This window comes from Anabrus simplex, chromosome 5, assembly GCF_040414725.1.
Source record: "Anabrus simplex isolate iqAnaSimp1 chromosome 5, ASM4041472v1, whole genome shotgun sequence".
NCBI lineage: Eukaryota > Metazoa > Arthropoda > Insecta > Orthoptera > Tettigoniidae > Anabrus > Anabrus simplex.
Window position 1 is genome coordinate 10,153,256 of NC_090269.1, and position 24,449 is coordinate 10,177,704.

Consider the following 24,449-nt stretch of genomic DNA (forward strand, 5'->3'; position numbering starts at 1 on the left):
TGAATAATGGCCCTTACAGGCAAATACGTACGCTGAGTTAGATCTCATCCTGAGTAATGTCAAAATGGGAAGGCTGCATGCAGAGTTGAGTAGATTAAGAACTTTGGGCCGATAACTAAGTGTTGGTTGCTAGATCCGATGAACAACTGTGTCCAGTCTTGTAAGATTCTTACAATTTGGAGGAAGGCTAAAGCTATAGCTATTCGCAAACCAGGAAAGGATAAGGATGATCCTAGAAGTTATCGTCCTATCTCTCTCCTTTATCATTTTTGAAAGGCTCATTCTAAACAGAATAATGGGGAAGCTAGACGCAGTCTACATGCCATAATAGGCTGGATTCAGACCAGGGAAGAATTGCACGTCTCGGGTGTTGGAACTAACACAGCACATAGAAGATTGTTTCGAAAGGGAGGAAATTACAGAAGCTATATTTATATACCTAAAAGCGGCTTATGGTACAATAAATCGCAGACTACTTTCTTATGAAACTTTATAATGCTACCAAAGATTATCATCTAACTTGCTTTATAAGGAACATCCTTGAAGACTTTTTGTTGAATTTCAAGGACAAAGAAGCAGATGAAGATCGCGAAGGAAGGGATTTCCCCAGGGTAGTGTGCTTGCTCCAGCGCTGTTCAACGTTTATAGTGACGTTCAACCATTACCTGAGGGGACGCGGAGTTTCATCTATGCCATACTTGCCCAAGCTCATTCTTTTGAAAATGTTGAACAGACACTTACTTAGGCGTTGACGCAATGGTCTGACTATTATAAGGAGAACCGCCTGAGACCAAACCCCAGTTAAAACTCACACTTGCGCTTTCCACTTTAAAAGGAGACAGGCAGCAAGAACACTAATATTACCTGGGAGGGAATTACACTAGAACACTGCACAACTCCAAAGTTTCTAGGAATCACCCTCGATCGTGCTCTAACTTACAGGAGGCATTGCCTGAGTACCAAACAAAAAGTGGCAGCCATAAACAACATTATAAGGAAGTTAACAGGCTAAACACGGGTAGCTTACCCTACCACTGTAAGAACATCTTCCATTGCGTTCTGTTCCTCTGCCAGAGAACATGCAAGCCCAGTGTGGTCTCGATCTGTTCATGACAAATTAGTAGATGTTGCTCTTAACGGTACTTTTCAGGTCATCACCGGGTGCTTAAAGCCCACTCCACTTGACAAGCTTAACTCCTGACATTCGTAGAGAGGTAACGGCAAAACGTGAGATATACAAGGTGCAAACTTCTCAAGCACATTCTTTACATGGATATCAACCAGAAACCCCACGACTAAAATCAAGGAACAGCTTCCTCAGAACAACAGAGGCTCTTATCGGGACACCACAGCATTCCCGAGCTGATCCATGGCGTGTGAGGTTTAACAGCTCTAAGGGATGGCTCACACCCTGTGAAAAACTTCCCGCTGGATACACAGAGAAATGGACCACATGGAGATCGCTCAATGGATTACGGTCAGGTGTTACTAAATACAAGAAGAACGTAATGAAATGGGGTTTCCGTACGGAGTCGTGGCGTAGTGCAGACGTCCTCCCACCTGCTCCAATGTAGTCAGTGTCCAACATGATGTACTCTGGAAGGCCTGATTTGTGCTACACCAAATGCAATCGATGTTGCTAACATCTGGGCGGAAAATGCGTGAACGAACTGTCAATTTCGTGCTATAGTCTTCATGTATCATGTACATATTATTACCATATTAACTTCAATCATTGTAAGTACTTCTGAGACGAATAATAATAATAGCTGATGAGGGTATCTATGATCGAATCCAGCCTACTTATGCCACATACTTTATATAAATATGCCTGATAACCTAAAATAGAAGAATTAAATTGTTCAAAATAATATTTAAATCTCGAATATGAAATAATACGGTTTTATTTTTATTTTATTTTTGCGTTTATGATACTACGAATGATTTCAGCTTAAGTTACTAAAAAATCCGAGTAAGTACTTTTATTAGCTCACGTTTTGTGTAAGGTGTTAGACTTTTCAAGATTAGTTAGCAGAAAGAATTAGGAGTAGGGCTGTTCTTTTACATGTTATAATATCATTGATGAATTATGAGGATTCTGTCACGTCAATTAACATTGATCTGCATTATTTTAGTGCTGTGCCCCAGCTGGCAGATTCCCTAGTGTTTTCTTAAATGATTTCAAAGAACTAGGAGATCTATCAAACATTTCCAAGTGATCTTATTGACCACAAGTTGACGCAATTCAAACAAATAGCAAAAAATATTCAAATGAACGTATTGACCACATGTTTGACACAACTCGAACAAGACAGTTTAAGGCGTAAGTAGGCTTAATTATATCGGTTTTAACAATTTTAAAGCACCTCTCAGTTGATGGGTTTTTGAAATTTGGTATGTATTGTTCTCTGTTTAAAAACAGACAAACAAAAGCAAATACTCTTTTCCAATCTCCACCCCTACCCGCAATTCACCCTCACGATCTAGTACAGAGGTGCTCACACTGGGGATTCCGTCCCGCGGGCGCCCAGCACTGTAAGGTCGCGTGCACACCGAGCGCGCTTCGCATAGTGTGCCGCGTGTAGCGTGAAATGCTATGCATAGCGCAAGGCGTGCTTGCTGTTCACACCGAAAACTCTACGCCGTGCTCTCAGCTTAGTTTGGTGCGAGGCGTTTTAGGGTCGTCACAAACTAATGCCGTTATCCAAGTACACTAGAAAAAGTTTACTGATGGATAACAGTTACCAAAAATTGAAAATTAGGAAAAAGAATTGAAAGTGGGTTCATGAATTTAATGAAGAGCGAATTACGGTACTTTCAGAGAATTCCATCGTTTGCACAGAGATGCAAGACTTTATCGCGATAAATTTTATGATTACTTAAGAATGACATAAAATACCTTTGACCTTCCAAACCCTGCAACTGAAATGTGGCGTCAAGTAGCAGAGAAGTATTGGGAGAAATTCAATTTTCCGAATTATCTAGGAGCACCGTGCAGCAAACACGTGGAAATTAAATTTCCGGCTAAATCACGCTCTTTATATAATTATTATAAATAGTATTTTGCAATATTGTTACAATTAGCATACACAATTAATCATCGTAACAAAAGTAGAGTAAATGTGTGACAAATATAATTAACAAACAGAAATATTTACTTCCAAGCCCACTACTAGCCTGCAGAGTGATATTCTTCATGTTGCCACCCTCCATTGGCAAAATTATAAACCGATATGACAGAGTCTGGGAGATTCTATTAACTTTGTCACAAAGTGTCCGGCTACGTGGCTAAATGGTTACCGTACTGGCCTTTGGTCACAGAGTCCCGGGTTTGATTCCCGGCAGATTCTGGAATTGTAATCATAATTAGTATTTATTTTATTTATTTATTCGTATCAGAAGCATACATTTTACATAGCGTAATGGTACTTAATGACATACATATCAAATAGTGTCTGCCCAGAATTTTGCCAAATCACGGGTATTATGTGTTGCAGCCATCAAGTCCTCTATTGTGCAACTTAAAGGACATTTACTACAGTTCATGAAATGGGCTGTGGTTTGGTCTTCACCACATTCACATTGTCTGGATGTGCCAGGAAAGCCCCACTTTACCATACTGATTCTTGATCTACCAACCCCAGTGCGAAGCCTGTTCAACGATTTCCACGTAGACCAATGTTCCTCGTGTCCTGGAGGGAGATGTTCAATTGGTAGCATCCAACCAGCAAGTTGAGTATTTCTAATTCTCCATAATCTCAACCTTGTGGATTGAGCAGATTCGTTTAAATCTTCGGTTGTATTCAGGAAACTCTTCCTAGACCTCAATCTTCGGTGGACAGGTTCATATCCATTCAATGGGTGTGCACATGAGGCAAGTGCTTTAGTTCTCTCATTCATGGATACAATCATGGATGGATCATAATTAGTAAACTGCATAGGCACGGTGGTTGGGTGCATGTGTGTATTTATAATCCTTTCATCCTCATCATGATGTAGGTCATCTACAGGCGTCAATTCAAAAGACCTGCATCTGGTAAACCGAACTTCTCCTCGGACACTTCCGACACTAAAATCCATACCCAATTTCATCCTGTCACAATGTTAAGCCCAGTCAAGTATAACAGTAGAAGTAATATTACTGTATATGTTTACTGTAGGAATGCGATACAACTGTTGTAGATACTTAAGTCCACTTATTTTGCAAAACAGTTACATTTTTATAGTTTTTGTGGCTTGGGTTCCATATTTCTTCTCTTTGAAACACTGCATGAATAATTTCTTCTTCCATAGATTCAGAACCAGCTAGGTAACGCTAAGCAATTAACCAACACTGCGCGCTGTCTGGCGCTTCGCTTAGCTGTAAGGTAGGCGTTCAGTGCAGCAGAGCGCGGACGGTGTGAACACCTGGATTACGAACAAAGCACTGGTTATGTTTAGCGTGACGCTTAGCGTTGAGCAACACGCGACACACTATGCGAAGCGCGCTCGGTGTGCACGCAGCCTAAGTGGGCGATGAGCGTGTGCTATTCAACCACAGTGACGTAGTGGCTACGTCACAGGCGAAGTTCTCCCAGTCGGTCGCGATCACTGCGGTGATACCCGAGTTTGAAATGGAGGCAGAAAACAATGAAGGAAAGACACGTCATTTTCAATTTACGTACGTTCATTGCTGTTTGTGTATTTTGACCGGATACAATAAAGATACAAATATCTGGATAATGTACGTAATGAATTACAGTTTTCACTATTGAATTTTAAGACGTGTTTTAGAAACAGTTCAATATAATACGGAGTTATGGTGGATAAGCTGTGGCTTGTGGTTGTTTGGGTTTAAATTATCTGATGAACTCGCCAACAATCCAATCCTGCTTAACGGGAATAACATCAGGTTATTTATTTGAAGGCATACTGTATGTCTGTCTGGTAGATATATTCACATTGTTGTTGTACTTTAACCTTGGATAGTAAATATCTATCTCCTCACAAAATCCCTCTCGCCATTTAGAGGCTAGCTATTATCATGGGATGCCTGTTAACATTTAAATACTATTTTCAGAAATTCTGTGAACAGAGAAAGTCACACAACACAACACTGTCCAGAATCAAGCAGTAAACTTGTTGAGTTATGTGATTATATTAATTTTTGCTTACTGAATAACAAGAATTTTACTTTGTTTCAAAATGGAAAAAATGTCATATCCATCCCAGATATTGCAAATCGCAGCTTGTACGCTTAAACTCTGTACCTTTGTAGATTGTGACAAAGTGTTCACTCAAAGAAAACTGACACGTTATAAGAAAATAAAACTGACGCTTTATATCGAGCGCAGTATAAATCAATCTGGAATATCTTGGAAATCTTGGAATTTTTTTTTTTTTTTTTTTTTTTTTTTGCGATTATCGCTCTTAATTTTGCACCCCAGTCAGCATTTCTCTGAGTAGTGGAGGAGAGCTTCGTATTCACAATTGAACGTCAATTGCAAAGTGTGTCCACTCTCTCGCTTCAGTGTGACGTATGCTTGTTACGTCACGCCAGCGCGGCCAAACTGGGCTAGCCTCAGTGGGCGCCCAGCTGAACACCTCTGATCTAGTACATGCGTGTGAAGAGCTAACAGTAAGGATGCTCTTCACAAACATCGAGAAAATAACTCCAAAACAATTTAAAAGTAACATGAACTTGAGTGTTTGGCTTCATAAAATAGTTCAGTAGGTCCGGGGATCGATTACCGGACGCACTTTAACAGCATTTTTAAAATATTTCCGTCTCACGGAGTAGGTATTTGCGATTCTCTTGATATTTATTTGATTGTCCAATGGAAATTGTGGGAGTGTCAGGGCTTCCGCCCAGAGAAATCTGGAACCTTCCTCTCGACTATAAAACCTGGGACCTCTCGGGCCATATTGTCTTTCAATCGCTCCAGTCCGCAGTAGAGTGTGTTGGTAGTGGAGACAGGGTATAACTTGCCTCGTCCATCTCCGGAAGGTCCACCAGCTCAAGGTAAAGGCAGACATCCTTTAAACATATAACAGTCTCGGAAAGCTAGTTTGAGGGGAAGGTTTCAAAATCGTTTATTAATGTAACTCTGTCAATCTTTAAATCAGGTCTACGACATTAATGGAACTTAGGGAGTAAAGAGTGCATACCCTCTTCAACTTGGTCTTGAGGTGACTACGATTTTGTAATCTTTAAATCCTGTCTCGTAATTTTGTAACTTATAAATTTATCTCCATCTAGTCGCCTCCGCAGCGTAGGCTTAGCCTCTGTAACATCGGGCCATCAGCCCAACTAGTGTTTTAGGTATATTTCAAGTGTATTTTACAGGAGTGCAAGAGTTCACCACCCAACACTTTGATTTTCGGCCCAAAACGTTAAAATTTTCTTTTTTCACAAAGGCCAAGTAGAATGGGTATTAATTAACCCTGTTAAAGTTTACTTCTATTTCCTATGTAAATTGGACTGTTGGGCAGATAAGACAGTGAATACAGCTTGGTTTTGGTAAAATGTAGATTGTGTCTTCAAGAGGCCTGAACTTGTACATTTTGGAGAATAGTCTCTTAGAGAGTAATTGAGTGGAGCAAAGACCCTCCTTGTAAATGTAGTAATTTTGGAGCTCAGTTTCCTTGTAGCAGTGGTGTTCTTGTTAAACTTGTAACTAGGGGCTTCAAGCTCATGTATTTGAATCATGTTATCTAATTGTTCTAGGAGTTTCTAACTTTGTTTGTCGAGCTCACTTTTGTACCTGATTATTTGTTATTGTTTAGCAAATTTTTAAATTTGAAAAGAAAAGAAAAAAGGAAAAGGAAGAAATGAAATTACTAATTTTAAAGCTTTTAATTAAAATTTGAACTTTTCTCTATCCACCCATTCATGCCCGCACCTTCTTTCACTTCTGCGTTCCACAGAATCGCCGGAGCTGTCTTAATACAAGAACACATGTCCACACAACATTGCCAAAATCCATGGAGACCCGGAATTATTAAATACATCTCGCCCCATACAGTTGGCGTCACGAACGTTAGACTGAACTAAGTCTACATGTGGGACACACGACACCACCAGGGTGTGGTAAAAAGTAGAGTAGTGAGCGAAAAAAGAAAGAAAGAAAGAAAGAAAGAAAGAAAGAAAGAAAAATTAAAATAAACAAATAAATAATGCACCAGGTAGTTGAAAAATTCTACGAGAAGAATAGGGAGTTATGTTTATGTTTCGTAGATCTAGAGAAGGCACATGACAAGGTACCGTGTGAAAAGATGTTCGCCGTACTGGGGGACTATGCGTTTAAGGGTAGATTATTATAATCAATCAAAGGCATTTATGTTGGCAATTGGGCTTCAGTGAGAATTGATGGTATAATGAGTTCTTGATTCAAGGTACTTACAGAGGTTAGACAAGGCTGTAATCTTTCACCTTTGTTGTTCATAGTTTACACGGTTCATGTGCTGAAAGATATAAAGTGGCAGGGAGGGATTCAGTTAGGTGGAAATGTAGTAAGCAGTTTGGCCTATGCTGACGACTCGGTCTTAATGGCAGACTGTGCCGAAAGCCTGCAGTCTAATATCTGGGAACTTGAAGGTAGTGCGATGAGTATGATATGAACATTAGCCTTGCCAAGACTAAAGTGATGCCAGTAGGTGAAAAACCTAAGAGAATTGAATGTCAGGTGGGGAGTACAAAGCTGGAAAAAGTAGATAATTTCAAGTATTTAGGTTGTTTATTTCCACAGGATGAAGTTGAATCGAAGTACATCGATGCTAATGCAGTGGTCATCGATCAAAAGTCAAGTCAGTTCCCGGACGAAACTATCCTTACACCGATCTGCTTTCAGACCAACTTTGCTTTACGAGAGTGAGAGCTGCATGGACTCAGACATGAAAGAAGCGAGAATGATCGCCTGTACGAACAGGCTTGAACAATGGCAGGAAGGTACTCGGAGTGAAAAGATGAAGGCTACGTTAGGAAGGAACTCGATGTATGAAGCTGTACGCAAAACCGGCTCCGGTGGTAAGGTCATGTGAGGCGAATGGAGGAGGATAAGTTACCTACGAGAATGATGGACTTGGTTGTGGAGGGTAAGAAAAGTGAAGGGACACCAAGACGACGAAGGTTAGACTCAGTTTCTAATGATTTACAGATAAGAGGTATAGAATTTAACGACCCCACAAAGCTAGTTACGTATGTAAATTCACAGAGGTTTTCAGACTGAACAATTGAAGGTATAACTGTCTGTAATGATGTATACATGTATGTACATAACCGTATTGGTCACTTATAATGATATTTTGAAAACCATCTGCCATTTTGATTTGAATATCTTCACTTCACTTCTATATACTGGAGTCTGGGAGTAGAATTTGCAATTTTGAATTCTCTTGAAACAACCGAACAATTAGGTATGAGATGTTTGCTGCGTGTGAGTGTAATCTACTTTTCTTGGAGCGCTAAATGACGCCTCTGTCGCCATGAGCTGCGGCGTTCGTTGAACTTTGAGATTACCTTCCATGAACCACATCAAGGGCGTGTTGGCTTTTCATTTGTTCCACGCACAGCTTCTAAGACTTCATCCTCGTTGCCATGGCAACCAGGGCCGACATTTATTTTTTTGCTAGTTGCTTTACGTCACACCGACACAGATAGGTCTTATGGCGACGATAGGACAGAAAAGACCTAGGAATGGGAAGGAAGCGGCCGTGGCCTTAATTAAGGTACAGGCCCAGCATTTGCCTGGTGTGAAAATGGGAAACCACGGAAGACAATCTTCATGGCTGCCGACAGTGGGGTTCGAACCCACTATCTCCCGGATGCGAGCTCACAGCTGCGCGCTCCTAACCGCACGGCCAACTCGCCCGGTAAGGCTGACATCTTAAAGAGCATCTTATTAGCGTCCACCTTTTTTTCTTTTCATAAACTATAAATAGGCTGTATGGAGCCATGCTCTGAATTCGGGAGACATGTGACTACGAACTGCACCGTCGGTTATCCTGTGGTTTCCCATCTCCATTTTCAGGCAAATGCCGGGACAGCTCCTATTACAGGTGTGACAGTCCAGAAATAATGTGTCACTACTCCAACTGCTCCAGTGACACGATTTGAACCGTGACACGTTGCCGGTCCAGTGACGAACCAGTACAGCCACTGATGGAGCAGAGGAGCAGCCCGGGGAAGCACGAATAGTTCTCATCTTCCATGTCGTCATGACTTACGATGTGAAGCGGTAATGGCAGACTGATGGTAGGTTAAAAGATTCGAATATCTTTCTATTATCTACAATAGTAATAATTGTTCCGGGGTTTTCGTGGAATGCAAAGGTGAAAGAAGGTACGGACTGGAAGGGGTCTATCTACGAAAGTCAAAGATTCACTTAAAACTTTAAAATAAAGATTATATTTCTTTTCTGAAAATTAAATGTTAACAACAATATTTCAGGTAGGGGTAGTCAGGTACAAAATAGCAGTTTAGATTCCAGAATAGGAAACCCAAGGATTGGTAATTTACAAGGTTTGAGCTTCAAGCTCCAAATTTACAAGTGTACGACGTAGCTAATATTGCGTTTAGTTAGATAATGAGAGATGTTTCCCCGGACACAATGTTCAAGAGCACTTTGCCTTCCAAAGGCACCACTCAATATTACACAAATATCACAAAAGAGCTTCCATGCTCTCCAAATTCAACCAAGGAGACTGCGCTCCCAACCCTTACAGCCTACTCAAGGCAACTTTGCACAATACCTTACAATTTCTGCCCTATCTAGGCACAACCTATAATTTACAATACCACCTGTAGATTACACAGGCGTATTTGGTACCCATGCTACTGGGCCTTCGTGAAAAAGAAGAACAGGTTAAATTACTGGCCCAAACTCAAAATTGTATGGAGGCGTACACTTGCCCTCCTTGAAAAACACGTTTTAAAACCCTGCTTAGGCTTGTGGCTCGACGATGCAGAGGCTAATCCCACACTACTGAGGAGACTAGAAGCATTAGTTAATTTAAGATTTACAATAAAAAAACATTACAAATTCGTAGTCAGCTCAAGATCAATTGAAGGGGAATTCGAGAGGGTAAAGCACTCTCTATCCCCGATTTACAGTTTAAGTCTTTATGAAATTTTACATGAGAAAGAAGAAAGATTACATTTTAGAAAACAGACGGTTACATAGTTACAAAGATTAGAACCTTCCCCTCGGGTCAGTTTGCGGAGATAGCTACTTAGATGACAAAACTGTTGGCCATTACCTTAGCTGATGTTCTGCCTGCCGAAGATAGAGGCTCCCGCCTCCTGCCTTAACACACACACTCCGTAAGACGACGATCAATAAGACAAGTTAACTTGAAAAAGCCGCAGGTTTTATACCCAAGAGAAGGGTTCGAGAAGGCTCTGGACTAAATCTGGACTATATTTCAACTATCCTGACAGAAACAACCATTGATGAGAGGAAAACTATTTGGCGACATTTGACCAGAAGAAGAGACAGACTGATAGGACACATCTTAAGACACCCAGAACTTGTTCAGTTAATTTTTGGGAGAAGTGTAGGCGGTAAAAACGGCAGGTTTGAATATGACAAGCAGATTAGAGTAGATGTAGGATGTATTAGCTACGTAGAAATGAAAAGGTTAGCATGTGCTAGGGTAGCATGGAGAGCTGCATCAAACCAGTCTATGGACTGATGATCCTATCAACAACAACCCTTTTGGTCCTTACCGATTCAATTCTAGGTATCACGTGATTCCCTAGTAAGCATTTTGGCATTTAGCCTACAGTGTGATAAACTGTGTATCTGTGAGCAGCTTTGTAAGAAAGTGACTCAAATCCAAGCACTCCGCCGCCATCTCTACTTAGTTTCCACGCTATATTCTTTTCAACCTTCAAATGTCTTGAGGCTGGGGGTCATCTGGAACTGGCGATGCAAAATACCTAGCAACCCTGCAGGCTGCGATGTGTTCTTATCCCATCACATCATTTCAGTCGCGGTAGCTTCATACGATCTTTCCCCCTTTCTTACACTTGTCGATTACATTCAGGAGATGAATCCCACCATCGGTAGCTGTGACGATGATTTCCCATTTTCACACCAGGCAAATGCTGGGGCTGTTCCTTAATTAGGGGCACGGATAATACCTTTCCAATCCTATCCCTTTCCTATCCTTGCGTCGCCCAAAACCATCGACGTGTTAGCAAAATAAAAATTGTCACCTCCAAAGATGTTCTCTCGAAAACTATTCGTCAAATGCAAATCAATTAATCGTTATCGTTTTGAGTTTACTTCATTGCGAGATATATTTATGATCGTTTGATTTTCCAGAGGGAAAATGTGTCACCAATTGCTCAGCATTGCTGCAAGATTTTAATTGGTTTTATAGGAAAGTTATGATGGCTGCTGTTCCTGGTGGTGGAAATTGTTTTAAAGGGAAGTAATAGATGATAATTCCCTCCGAAACGAAGAGCTTTCGTATAAGGTTTCCTTCTAGATAGTTCACCTAGGAAACAAAGCCCTTTGATTTGTAAGAGATTCGTCTGAATTGTATGATAAATCGGGAGGCCGTTTTCTTATGTTCCTGAAGTGACTTCAAAGCCAAGGCTCGCCAAGTGCAGTGCCGGCCGGGCCTTGCCCTGTTCGGTAACCGTGACTGCCATTATCCTCCAGCTGCATCCTTCAGCGCTCCTGCAAACTAGCTACTTCTATACCTTGAAGTACATAATAAATAGTGCTATTCAAATCTCTGTTATATAAAGCCAGAAGACTAACCGACTGCCTGACTCACTCATTCACTGACATTAATGTTTACCCACTTCCAGATGAGCTAGAAACTTGAAATTTGGCAAAATGGTAGCTATTATTCTGTAACCTAAGGAAAAATTCCAAAAAGTTCAAATTTTACATTTTTACCCCCTGCTCCAAAATAAAATTTCTGACGTAAATTTCCGTGTGCGCTAGAAAATTGAAAATTGGCAAAATCATAGCTGTTGGCCCGCAACAGGCAGAGAAATTCCAAAACTTTCCAACGTTTAACTTTTCGAAACGCGGGGGCTATTTTCATGGCGGTGAAGAGGTATTTCATGGATAAACGATAAGTCGTTTCACTAAACGGACGACACATTCGGCACTAAACGTGAAAATATCTACAAAATTGTCTCGATCCTTAATGCCTTAGATAGAGCTGCATTTTCGGATTTTACGACAATTTTGAACATTTTCCTCAATTAATTGTACTGTTTGTCACACTTGTAAGACATTAGAATCAACAAATTCGGCACGCTCATTGACACACCCGTAGGCCATTTTCAAGCTAAATTGCATTATTCTAATTGCTGTGTAAGTATGGAAACACAATAGGAATGTGTGGAAACTTTACTAAAATTTCAGACTAATGTAAATTTCTAAACTAATTTAAGCTGTACCCGATGAAGATATGACAAAATGTCAAAGAACTAAAATTGTATATCGTTTCATCTTCGATACGTCTCCCAATTTTCAAGACTAGCTGTCTATTAAGTTATTAAAATAATTTCTCAACTTGTGAAAAAAGTACGAAATTTGCCCCAGATCGAAACGTTTACTTCTGTCTATACTATAAATCGCCATTACACGAGAATATATCCTAGGACCAAACAAGTAGGCCACTAAAAGGGCGGTCCGGTGGCATAAGTTGTTTGTCGATGCGACATATCGTTCCGCCACAGTATTTTTCGAAATGACCACTTCTAATGCAGAGCAACCGGGGATGTTAGGGACCTATGCCTACCCGGTATAGGTATAACCAGTTGATCACATAATAAACACTCAAAACTGCTATAAAAGAAACACTATATTACGAAAATACAATTTCACACATTACAGTCCGTCAGTCATATTTGTTTTGTTTTTTTTTCTAAAGATGACCATAACAACAGCCAAACACTCATAGTGTAAACATGACATACTCCCACATTTTGATACCAATCAAAACATAATGTTAACAGGCAGAGGCGAGACGGTATTTTAACTCTTCTTCCACTCCTGGTGAAGTTGCAGCTGCCGGGACTTACTGTCTCAGGAACTGTATCACTGGGTAAGGCCATCTCCTCAATCCCACCTTCAACCTCCAATGGATAAAGGTGCCTCGTAGGACGGATGAGTTCCTCTGAGGATGTCTTCACCCGAACTACCCTGATCACTTTGTCTTTACCTGGAAATATAGCTGTCACTCTCCCCAGGGGCCAGTCGATGATGACCACATCTCCTACCTTCCACTGCCGATCGCGCTCCGTGCACGATAAACAGCAGAGAAGGCTACCCAGATATTCCGGTCGGAATCTTCTCCTCAGTTCATTCCTCAGCTGGAACCTTCTTGAGAGAGTGACCTGATCTAGTTTGTCTAAATGTGGAGTTCCAACCGCGGGAATGTCCTGAAGAAACATTGACGGAGTTAGAGGTACCAATTCAATTCATCACGACTTTATGAAATGTAGGTGAGAGGTTTGGAGTTAATTACGGATTCACAATCAGCAATAACAGTCAACAGTTCCTCAAATGTCAAGATAGCCTTGCCTAAAACACGCCTTAATAGATTTGCACAATGCGCTCCCAGAATCCACCCCACCAAGGAGCTGATTATAGTAACCGATGTTTCCGCACTTAATTTTTTCCAATCATTGTTGCCGAACTATTTGTTAGCCCCAGCAAAGTTTGTCCCATTGTCACTATAAATCACACGAGGCCTGCCTCGTCGGGCTATGAAGCGCCTAAGGGCTAGTAAAAATCCTGCAGTCGACAAAGTCATTACTAATTCAAAATGGACTGCTCTAACAACTGCACATGTAAAAATCACAATCCAAGCCTTGTCTTTGAATTTTAGAAATACTGGTCCAGCAAGATCGACTCCTACCACTTCAAATACACCTGCATCGCTCACGCGATCTTCTGGAAGGGCTGGCGTTTCAGGAAGTGATTTTTTCATTTCAAATCTTCTACATTGTATACATTTCCTGATGACTTTGCGAATTGTTCTTCTTCCCTTTGGTATCCAGTAGTGCTCCCGCAATATGGCGAGTAGAATCTGAACACCAGCATGAGAAGCTCTCAAATGGTGTTCTCTGATTACCACCTCAGTCAGAGGGTGATTTGATAACAATAAAACAGGTGTACGGAAATCGTATTCATCCTTTCTGTTGGTGATTTTTGTCTTAACCCTGACGAGGCCCAGCTGGTCTTTGAAAAGGCACAATGTTTGTTGGTTGTCCCTTTCAGTAAAGTTCTCTTCTTGAACAGTTTTCAGCACTCGTCTCTCCACCATTGAAATTTCAAAACAGTTCAGAAGCAACATTCTGCTCTATGTCCTTTCTCGCATTGTTGGTGAACAGAAACATCCAGGCCACCATTCTGCTCTACGTCCTTTCTCGCATTGTTGGTGAACAGCAGCATCCAGGCCACCATTCTGCTCTACGTCCTTTCTCGCATTGTTGATGAACAGCAGCATCCAGGCCAACATTCTGATGATTCTTGGATACTGAGAAAAGAATCTTAAATACCATTGCTTTTCCTGGGAGACAAGCAAAATCGTCGTAATAAGGCCTTTTTTCTTTCTTCATTGACCTCCTCTGCATTAATTTCTACAACGCGCGATGGCCAACTGTTCTCTTCCAACTTTAACCAAACGGGTCTCTCCGACCAACGAGAAGAAATCAGCTGCGAAGGAGAGCAACCTCTCGAAGGTAGGTCGTAGGTCTGCTGGGTTGTCTGTGCCTGGTAGATGAAACCAACGCTTAGGATTAGATAATAATCTAATTTCTTTCACTCTGATAGTGACGAACACTCCCCAAGCTTCCTCTCTTCTTATCCAACATAGCACAGAAGAAGAGTCACTCCAATAGTACTCCGGGATGTCCGTCAGATTCAAACTTTCTTTCACAGGAAAAGCGAGACGTGAGCCTAAAGTGCAGGCTAATAACTCCAGTCTCGGTATCGTTATTTTCTTTAAGGGGGCTACCCTTGATTTTGCTGCGACCAGTCGCACTTCAAACTCTTTTCTATTGAAAGATCTTAAGAAAATAACCGCTGCAGAAGCCACTTGACTGGCATCACAAAATACATGCATACTCCATGACGATTTGTCCTCACAACTAGAAAATCTTCTGGGCACTTTAATTTCAGCAACAGAGGACAACTCCTTCAACCACTTATTGAATTTGATTTGGGTGTCTTCACTTAACTGACTATCCCAACTTACTTTCTCTCTCCAAATTTCCTGTAGAAAAACCTTAGGTACAATGGAAACCGGACAAGTAAAACCAATTGGGTCAAAAATACTTTGAGTCATTGACAAAACTGTCCTCCTTGTGAGAACATCATTGTCATTCAACTTCACCATTTTACATGACAAAACATCAGCTACGGGGTCCCACTTTAAGTACTTCATCCTCCAGAGTCAACCTGGTGTACTCCCACCCTCTTAGGTCAAATTTTCCTTGCAACAGTAGCTCCTTCGACTCATCCACAAATTGTTTAAGTTCTTCTTCTGTGTTCACGGAAGTGACACAGTTGTCCACATACAGAGATGTTCTCAGTTTATCTGCGGTTTCAATGAAGCATGAATTGTTCTTTAAATGAAGATCCAATACCGCTCCAAATAGAAACGGACTGCAGTTAACTCCAAAAACAACCTGTTTGTTGCGGTATATTTTAAGAGTTCCCTCAGCAAAATCCTCCCATCACAGGAATTTCAAAAGTTTCGATCCCTTTCAGAGACTGCGATTTGAAGAAAGGCCTTCTTTATATCTGAGATCGCGCCAATCCTGTTTAAATGGAACCGGTTCAAAATAGATGGAAATACTTCTAATATATGAGGTCCCTTCTCCAGACAGTCGTTGAGTGAAAATCCTCCTTTCAATTTACATGAAGCATCAAATACTGACCTCACTGCTGCTCGTTGCGGTAAAAAGTACCCAGCATCCTGAGAGCTTTCTTGGCCAACTTCTTCAATTATCCCTTCATCTTGCCAGTCATGGAGCACCTGCTGGTACTTCTCAAAAATTTCTTCCTTGATTAAGCGGTGTGTTGCAGAAACCAGTCTTTTTAATACACATCCTTGTTGTCTGACAATAGCTGCTGATCTTCTTTCCATGGAAGCGCGACTTCATATCGTCCTTCCTCATCTATCTTAACACTTTCTTGGAAATGTTTCAACGTTGCCATTTCAATATCCTTCTTCGACAACGTTTCGGTCGGATCACAAATTCCTATGCTTTCCAAGTTCCATAGTTCACCCAAAGAAGCCGTTCTCACAAACAGAGTGTTCACCATAGACACTGTGTTAGAGTTCTCAGTTGTCTTTCAGAGCTGTCCCATCACTGTCCAACCAAATGTGGTCCTAACATCAACCAAACCAGACCTCAACTTGATTGTTTCCCCGGTCAATAAACTTCCCGCGTTGTCTGCACCATTGAGTAACTCAATCTCCGATGGCTGTGGACCAAAATCAGAGAGCCAAATTTTCTTTTTTCCGATCTCATCCATGCAAGGACCCGCTTTTAAACGTGGGATTGTACCACAAATTACCTTTTGTCCCAGCACCTTAATGTTTTGAGAAATCGAATGACGTAGGTTCACAATCGCTATCTCATACAGGTTATGATCGTTTGCACCGATTGAAACACCCCCAAAAAGCTATTGTTCAATTTTTTCAGTCTTTGATGGAATATACCCCATTTCTGCGGCAGTTTTCTCCAATAGATAGGACCTCTGCAAGCCTGTATCCAGCAATGCCCGTACAGTTCTTTCTTTCCCTTGATGATTTAACCTAACTACAAGAGTTTGTAACAGTACTTCGGAAACATCACTGGTTTCTTTCTTCATTCTTCTCATCACCCTTATAACCCCCTTTATTTACATCTAATTTGGGACACATAATAGTCTCATGTTTATCACTGCACACGAGACATTTTAGTTTCTTAATGCAATTAGCAGCCCTATGTCCCACCTTCAGACATGAAAAACAATCTTTATTCTCTGACAACCTTTTATGTTTACTCCTTAAGTTCGATTCTTGAGCCAGATGACACCCTTTGCTGTCATGTGATTTATTACAGAAGACACACTCCAAACTGTTTCCTTTTCCAGCGAAAAGTACACTAGCAGTAGCTAAACCTTGCTCCTTCCACTCCCGTTCTTTAATCTTAGCACTCCTCGATTTATTAGAGAGTCCAAAACCAACTTGAGGGAATGTAATTCTCTTTTCACTCTCTACTTCACCCTTCAGAAAACCAAGTAACGCGGTCAGTTTATCAGCATGTCCATTATCCTGATCCGTTTTAGTCGTTGACGAACTCCTCATCCAGACACGTAATACCTCCTCAGGCAAGCAAGATTCTACTAACGGAAAGAGCATCGAGCCGTACTTATCTCGAGTAACGCCTATTGATTCTAAAGCTCTCAGCTGTGCTTCTAACTTGTCGTATAAGCTAGCAGGCATAGGCTTCTTCCTTGTCTGAGAAACATTTTTTACTACAAGACTTATGAGCTCCCTGACATAGAATTCTGTCAATAGCCTTCTGTTCCAAACCTACCCTGAAGGGATCTACAGCCTTAGAGTAATTTTCAGCAGTGAGGGGGAAACTGGTAACTAAATCTCTAGCTCGGCTATCAACCTTCGTGGACTGGATTAGGTACTGAAATTTATCTTCATCCTCAATTTCAGAGTCCTCATGGATGCGTCGAAATTGCCCCCAAAATTCCAACCAATTCCTAACCTCCCCATCGAATTTCACGAGTTCTATCTTTGGTAATTTCAATTGCCTTTTGTTTTTACTCTCAGCTGATACAGTTGATCTACGTGACACTACTTCTAACACATTGGCATTATTAGCTTGTAACCACAGGGCATATTTTTGTCTTGCATCATTTAATTTTATCTAAAACTGTCTATAGATTCGTACTCACCGTCATACTCGTCGTCTCCTTCTCTTTCGAGCAACAAATCTAACACTTTTTCGTCCAACGGTGCCAGTTCCTTTCCTAACCTTTCCAATTTATTTATCAAGGATTGCAACATGTCTTCATGAATGCCGTCTTGTATTTCTTGACTTAAATTTTGCAAGATCAAATTGTACGTTTTCGTAAAAGTCGCTCTAACCGGCCTCCGAGCTTTCGCTAACTTCTCCATTTGAATACAATCTACAAGTTGTATAAATTAATACGTATCCTGGCAGGGTCGCCACAATTTGTTAGGGACCTATGCCTACCCGGTATAGGTATAACCAGTTGATCACATAATAAACACTCACAACTGCTAGAAAAGAAGCACTGTATTACGAAAATACAAGTTCACACATTACAGTCCGTCAGCCATAATTTACTTGTTTTCTATTTTTCCAAAGATCACCATAACAAGAGCCAAACACTCATAGTGTAAACGTGACAGGGGACTTGTTGGTGGAGCCCTCAACGAGCAAAAGTGAGTCCTTTAATAACGCTGTTCGCTTGGGCGGACTAGACATCCTAACTTCCGCAGTACGATACCCAGCCTTTTTGAAAAGACCTGCAAAATGCTAGTCATCCCTAATAAAAGACAATGTAATCACCGAAGTTAAGGGATCTGTCGCGATTTTACGAAATATATATAATACGAGTTTTGTCTGTACATTCCTAAGAATTACAAACAAATAGTATGTCTGTCTGTCTGTCTGTCGGTCTGTCTGTCTGTCTGTCTGTCTGTCTGTCTGTCTGTCTGTCTGTCTGTCTGTCTGTCTGTCTGTCTGTCTGTCTGTCTGTCTGTCTGTCTGTCTGTCTGTCTGTCTGTCTGTCTGTCTGTCTGTCTGTCTGTCTGTGCATCACGAGAAAATGAGTCAAGAGAATTTAATGAAAATCGGTATGAGCCGCTATAATCTAGGCTATGCCAGGCTCAATGGCTAAATGGTTAGCGTGCTGGCCTTTGGTCAAAGGGGTCCCGAGTTCGATTCCCGGCAAGGTCGGGAATTTGAACCATAAATGGCTAATTCCCCTCGCACGGGGACTGGGTGTTCGTGTCGTTTTCATCATTTCATCCTCATCACGACGCGCAGGTCGCCTACGGGCATCAAATCAAAAGACCTGCACCAGGTCTCTCTGCAGACCACACGGCATTTTATTTCATTTCATCTAGGCTATAAATCATTTTATTCACGCTGAGTGAAATGGTAGTTAGGGGAAGGCCTAAAATTTAATTTTCAAATATTTATGTTATTAGTGGTCCTCTCGATAAATACTACATCGATAAGTTACAAAGAATTAAATTTCCTATCATTTATGTCATACATTGTTACTTTACCGGCTATGTTAACAGAGATATTCATGAATATGTATTTCTGTTGCTAAGTCCATATCAACGCCAAGCCACGAGAAAATGGGTGAGCAGAGTGAAAATCGTTGTGTAGACTCGGGGAATAAGAAACAACAATCTAGGCTATAAATAATTTTATTCACCCTGGCTGAAATAGTAGTTTAGGGGAAGGCACCTAAAATGTACAGTAATTTTTAAATACTATGTTATTGGTCGTATCGAAAAGTACCACATAACAGAAGTTATGGAGAATGCAATTTCCGATCATTTATGTCTAATTCAGTTTTACCGTACCGACTATGATAAGACTGGTATTTCAGAGTCGGATGGAAACTAAATGTGAAGGCCTACATTATCGGAAGTTCATAAAATTGATTAGCAATAACATTACATTGACCATTGTTTGTCGTGATGCTCTTTGTCTCTTCTGCCGCCACTCATCTCCGATAGATGGTATTACTGCTGCGTACCGAATATAACAGCCTGCCTGAATATTGGCGGAAAATAGCTGGGGAGTTACTTAACTTTCTTCTTTAGCATGCTATTCTTCTGGTTCATACATTTTCTGATACTGCTGGTACGTAACACACTGGTTCATCATAGTATTTCAGCTATTCTTCATTACTCTGAGATGACTGTAATGAGCAATGTGCACACTTAAAGGAATAATGGCTGTCTGCGGCCTGGTCATTCCACCTCGGGAACTTTAGACTGTTAGATCGGCAGCGTAGTACTGTTTGTTAAAAGTAGGAAAATGTACGCTTTCTCATTTGATCGAGTATTTCATATGATAGCTTTGCTTATAATCGCAACATTCCTACTGACGTAATTGTAATGACCTGTGCGGATTTTGGACGGGAAAACTACTAAAACAATTTTTCTGAGGCTGTAAAAAGGCAGGTGGAGGGTGAGTGTCTGCCATTATGCCATTAAATGAAAGTTCCCCAACTTGATTGTGACTGATGGTAGGCAAGAGGGCCTGCCATTACAATGAGATTCCATAACCCGGTCCTCACATGAGAAAAGATGTACCGTGACTTCCCGGTCGCGTTTCTGGGGTAACGTTAAGAGCTATGCAGTTTATTACAATATTACAACACGTACACTATCTAACCTAGAATTCCGTAGAGAAGCTCGGGTACCTCAGCTAGTCACTTATATGCCACATAACAATAATAATGTGTTATTGTCCTTAATCTCTTCCACTATTTTCCTATCTTCTATGTGCAATTGTATAACCATATTTTGTTATTTGTTAATCTTTGTCCCTGTGGCGGCCTTGATGATTTTCAGAAAGCAAATAAAATAAAAATACACCAGTAAGCCGACATAACTGACATGCAGGAGGACAAAAAGCAGGTGTGTCTCATACAAACTTACTTGTTCTCTTTGTTCTTCCAGTTAAAAGTAATTGCTTATACTTCTTTTATTTTGCAGTGTCTTCACACGATCCTATTCGACACGGTCAGGAGAATACTTTTAGACCTTTCTAACCAAATTGAATCACTTTTCATTTTAATCAGGAACCCCTGGATACATGTTACAGCCACATATCGGATATATTGTTCATAATCCAAAACATCACAGTCATTTTGTCAATTTCAATTCAAGAAGGCAATCACGGTAGATCTGAACACTAGATGCTCCACATCAAGTTGGACAAATATGTGGTGAATAAATGTGATCAGGAAGGTGCTTTTATGACAACTATTCCTGTAGCACTTTCAAATAAGTTAACATAAATGAAATTTGACAAAGCTTTTTTTCGGCTCACATATAGTAATTTAAAGTGTTTTTACGTTCTGTGTATGTAGTACTGTATTTTAACATGTTTTCATGTTTTTAGAAGTGTTTTTTGTAGGTTTTAAATGTTTTGTTAAATTTTACTAACCTGCCGATTTTAAATAACAGCATTACGCAAGGGTCGAAACCGGTCCCATACATATTAAATGGTGTAATTGTTAGTTATTCATTTAATTTTGTATTGACAGGTGGATAATTCCTCTCCTGTTCTCCTTTATAGCCAATGTAAGTTTATTTTAATATTGTATTCCCAAAAGTAATACTAGAAAGATTTTTCATTACATTTTACACGAATGCCAGGTGTTGACTGCTGTTCAGAACTCTTGGTTGAGGCAATTGATAATTGTGACTTCCAAGATATTTCACTGGAATATATCCAAACTTCTCCAGACCTCTTCAGGTACTTTAAGAGCAATGAACGATTTTCCCTATCCATGATAAGTCTACCAACCAGAAATCTTTCGAGGAACAGCAGGAAAGAGAATTAGTTCAATGAAAATGAAAAATTACCCATTTCAGCTGAAAAATATATTAAACTAGACACATTTGTCCACCTAATAAGATACTGTAAATTACTGCAATCCAATGTATTTCATTTTCACAATTGCTCGTTAAATGGTGGTCAGTATTTTAGCTTCAATTCCATAGGACGATACTGATGCTGTGAAGTTCTGTATAGAGGTATTTATTCCCAACTTGGGAAAACATTTTTCTCGGGTAGTTGACAAAAAAGAAATGTAAAAGTTTGTTGCTGCTTTAATGGAACTAATAGTTTCTTGTGTTAATCTGTTGTGGTCAGATAAAACGCCACCGAAATATATGACGTACTGGACAGACTGACATTCATATTTATTTATTTACTAGCTGACCCGACAGACGTCGTTCTGTCAAAAATAAATGGCAATGGAACAAGCTCAAATTCAGTCTGTACTGCACGCAAAAATCAGAATAATGCAGATGACTACATCATCAACATCAAATGAGTTAATTTTCTACTGCTACAAAAAGTTAGTAACAAGCTACTGGAAAAACGTGTCTTCATTACCTGCAATATTAATATCTTGATTGTGAATAAGGAAATGCTCAAATAGGTCACGACATATCATACTCAGAAATAACCCTGATTGACTGTAACGTAGATGGGAACTGTTCAGCAGGTCTTCAAATCTCTCATAGAGCCATAATAATCCCACGTTGAAAATCAAGTAATATGATAAGTTGATAGCGTGAAGATAATGTAGCAAAATTTACTCCTCTTTCTCAGTAGGAAATAACTCTCATAGAAAACACTGATTCCAATCAACACTATGAGGATATTTTTCATTGTAAAGCTTTAAGGTACACGATATTGTTTGTATGATTACCTGGCGCGTAAACAAACAATGTTGATGGTTTTCCAACACGAGAACAGGCAACATACAATTGGCCATGCGAGAAACATGGGTTTTCAAGATGAATGCCGCAAACACTCAGTGACGCATTGACTGTTCTAGACAACGGAAGGATATAAAAGGTAGCGACCGTGACCTTACAGCCCCAGTATTTGGCTGTTGAGAAACGGGAAACTGCGGAAAACGGCCTGTATGGCTGCCAACGGTGAGATTCGAACCCAGCACCTCCCGAATATAAACTCACAGTGGTAAGCAGTTTATAGGGAATCTACCATGTGAGCGACAGCGCTAAATGCAGATTGTAGGGCGAAACGTTGGTTTCTCATCTCGTCAGAGCATTTCGTACGGTTTCTCTTAAGACTTCGATGCTTTTGGAGATATCGAACGTAGAATTCTTGGTATTTAAAGAGCTAAGGGAGTGAATTGCTCATTTACTTCGGTGTCGAAAGCAGTATGCTTCAGTTCAAGAATAAAGCTATTTCTTTATGCGCACGTACATTTAATTAACGTTCAATTAAATACAGCCCGACATCAAGATCAAGAAAGCGCAACGGAGAACTTCACACGTGACCTTCATTCACGCTGTATGACGGCATGAAACCCCAATTAGAACTTCGCAACGAAGTGTAAAACATAGACTGTATAAAGATGGAGATAGCAGCGGGAGACCACTAGAGCGCATTGAGGTAGCAGTGGAACAGGCAGTTAACACGAATACTGCAGCCAGCTTCGGCTGATACTTCTCCATCTTATGGAATCTTCAATTGGAGAAAATATAAGATTTTTCAGGGAATTTTTGAGGCAAATGACATTTTGGATAGGTACTTGGTCGCTCTGGAGCTGGAGATTTCAAAGGATCAACAAATTTCAATACAGTTCAGAGCATTCCACATATTGCTCTTACGACAACAAAGTTGCCATGTCGAAGAGCTCTACTCAACCGCTTCACGGGAAGACGGCGGCACACACATTGATGAAACTCATTATTTCATTTCAAGATAAAAGGGGGAAGAAACTAAGCTGAAAATTATTTTTATGAAAACAAGGATACAGAGGTTTTAAAGAGGATTATTTAGGATTTTACAGCAACTATGGTAACTACGGCACATACAAAACCTCTGTACTGAAATCCGAGGCAAACTTGGTGAGAAAATAAACAACTTTTATAGGGTCGGGAGGGTGGAGGGTAGAGGGGCGATGCAGTCAATCACTACTGATCCCCATTTAGGGCAGTCGCCCAGATGGCAGTTTCCCTAGCCTTTCCTTAAATTATTGCAAAGAAATTGGAAATTTATTGAACATCTCCTTTGGTAAGTTATTCCAATCTCTAGCTTCCCTTCCTATAAATGAATATTTGTCCCAACATTATCTTCATATTGTGATCTTTCCTACTTTTAAAGACACCACTCAAACTTATTCGTTTAATAATGTCATTCCACGCCATCTGTCCACTGACAGCTCGTAACATACCATTTAGTCTATCAAATCTTCCCAGCTCAAACTTCGCAACATTCTTGTAACGCTACTCTCTCGTCGGAAATCACCCAGAACAAAGCGAGCTCCTTTTATTTGGATTTTTTCCAGTTCTTGAATCAAGTAATCCTGATGAGGTTCGCATACACTGGAACCATACTCTACTTGAGGTCTTACTAGAGACTCATATGCCCTCTCATTTAGATCCTTACTACAACCCCTAAATACCTTCATAACCATGTGCACAGATCTGTACCTTTTATTTACAATCATATTTATGTGATTACCCCAATGCAGATCTTCCCTTACGTTAACACCTAGGTACTTACAATGATCCCCAAAAGAAACTTTCACCCCATCAACGCAATAATTAAAACTGACAGGACTTCCTATTTGTGAAGTTCACAACCTGAGTTTTAACCACCTTAATCATCATATCATTGCCTACTGTCCATCCCACAACATCGAGGTCATTTTGGATTTTCT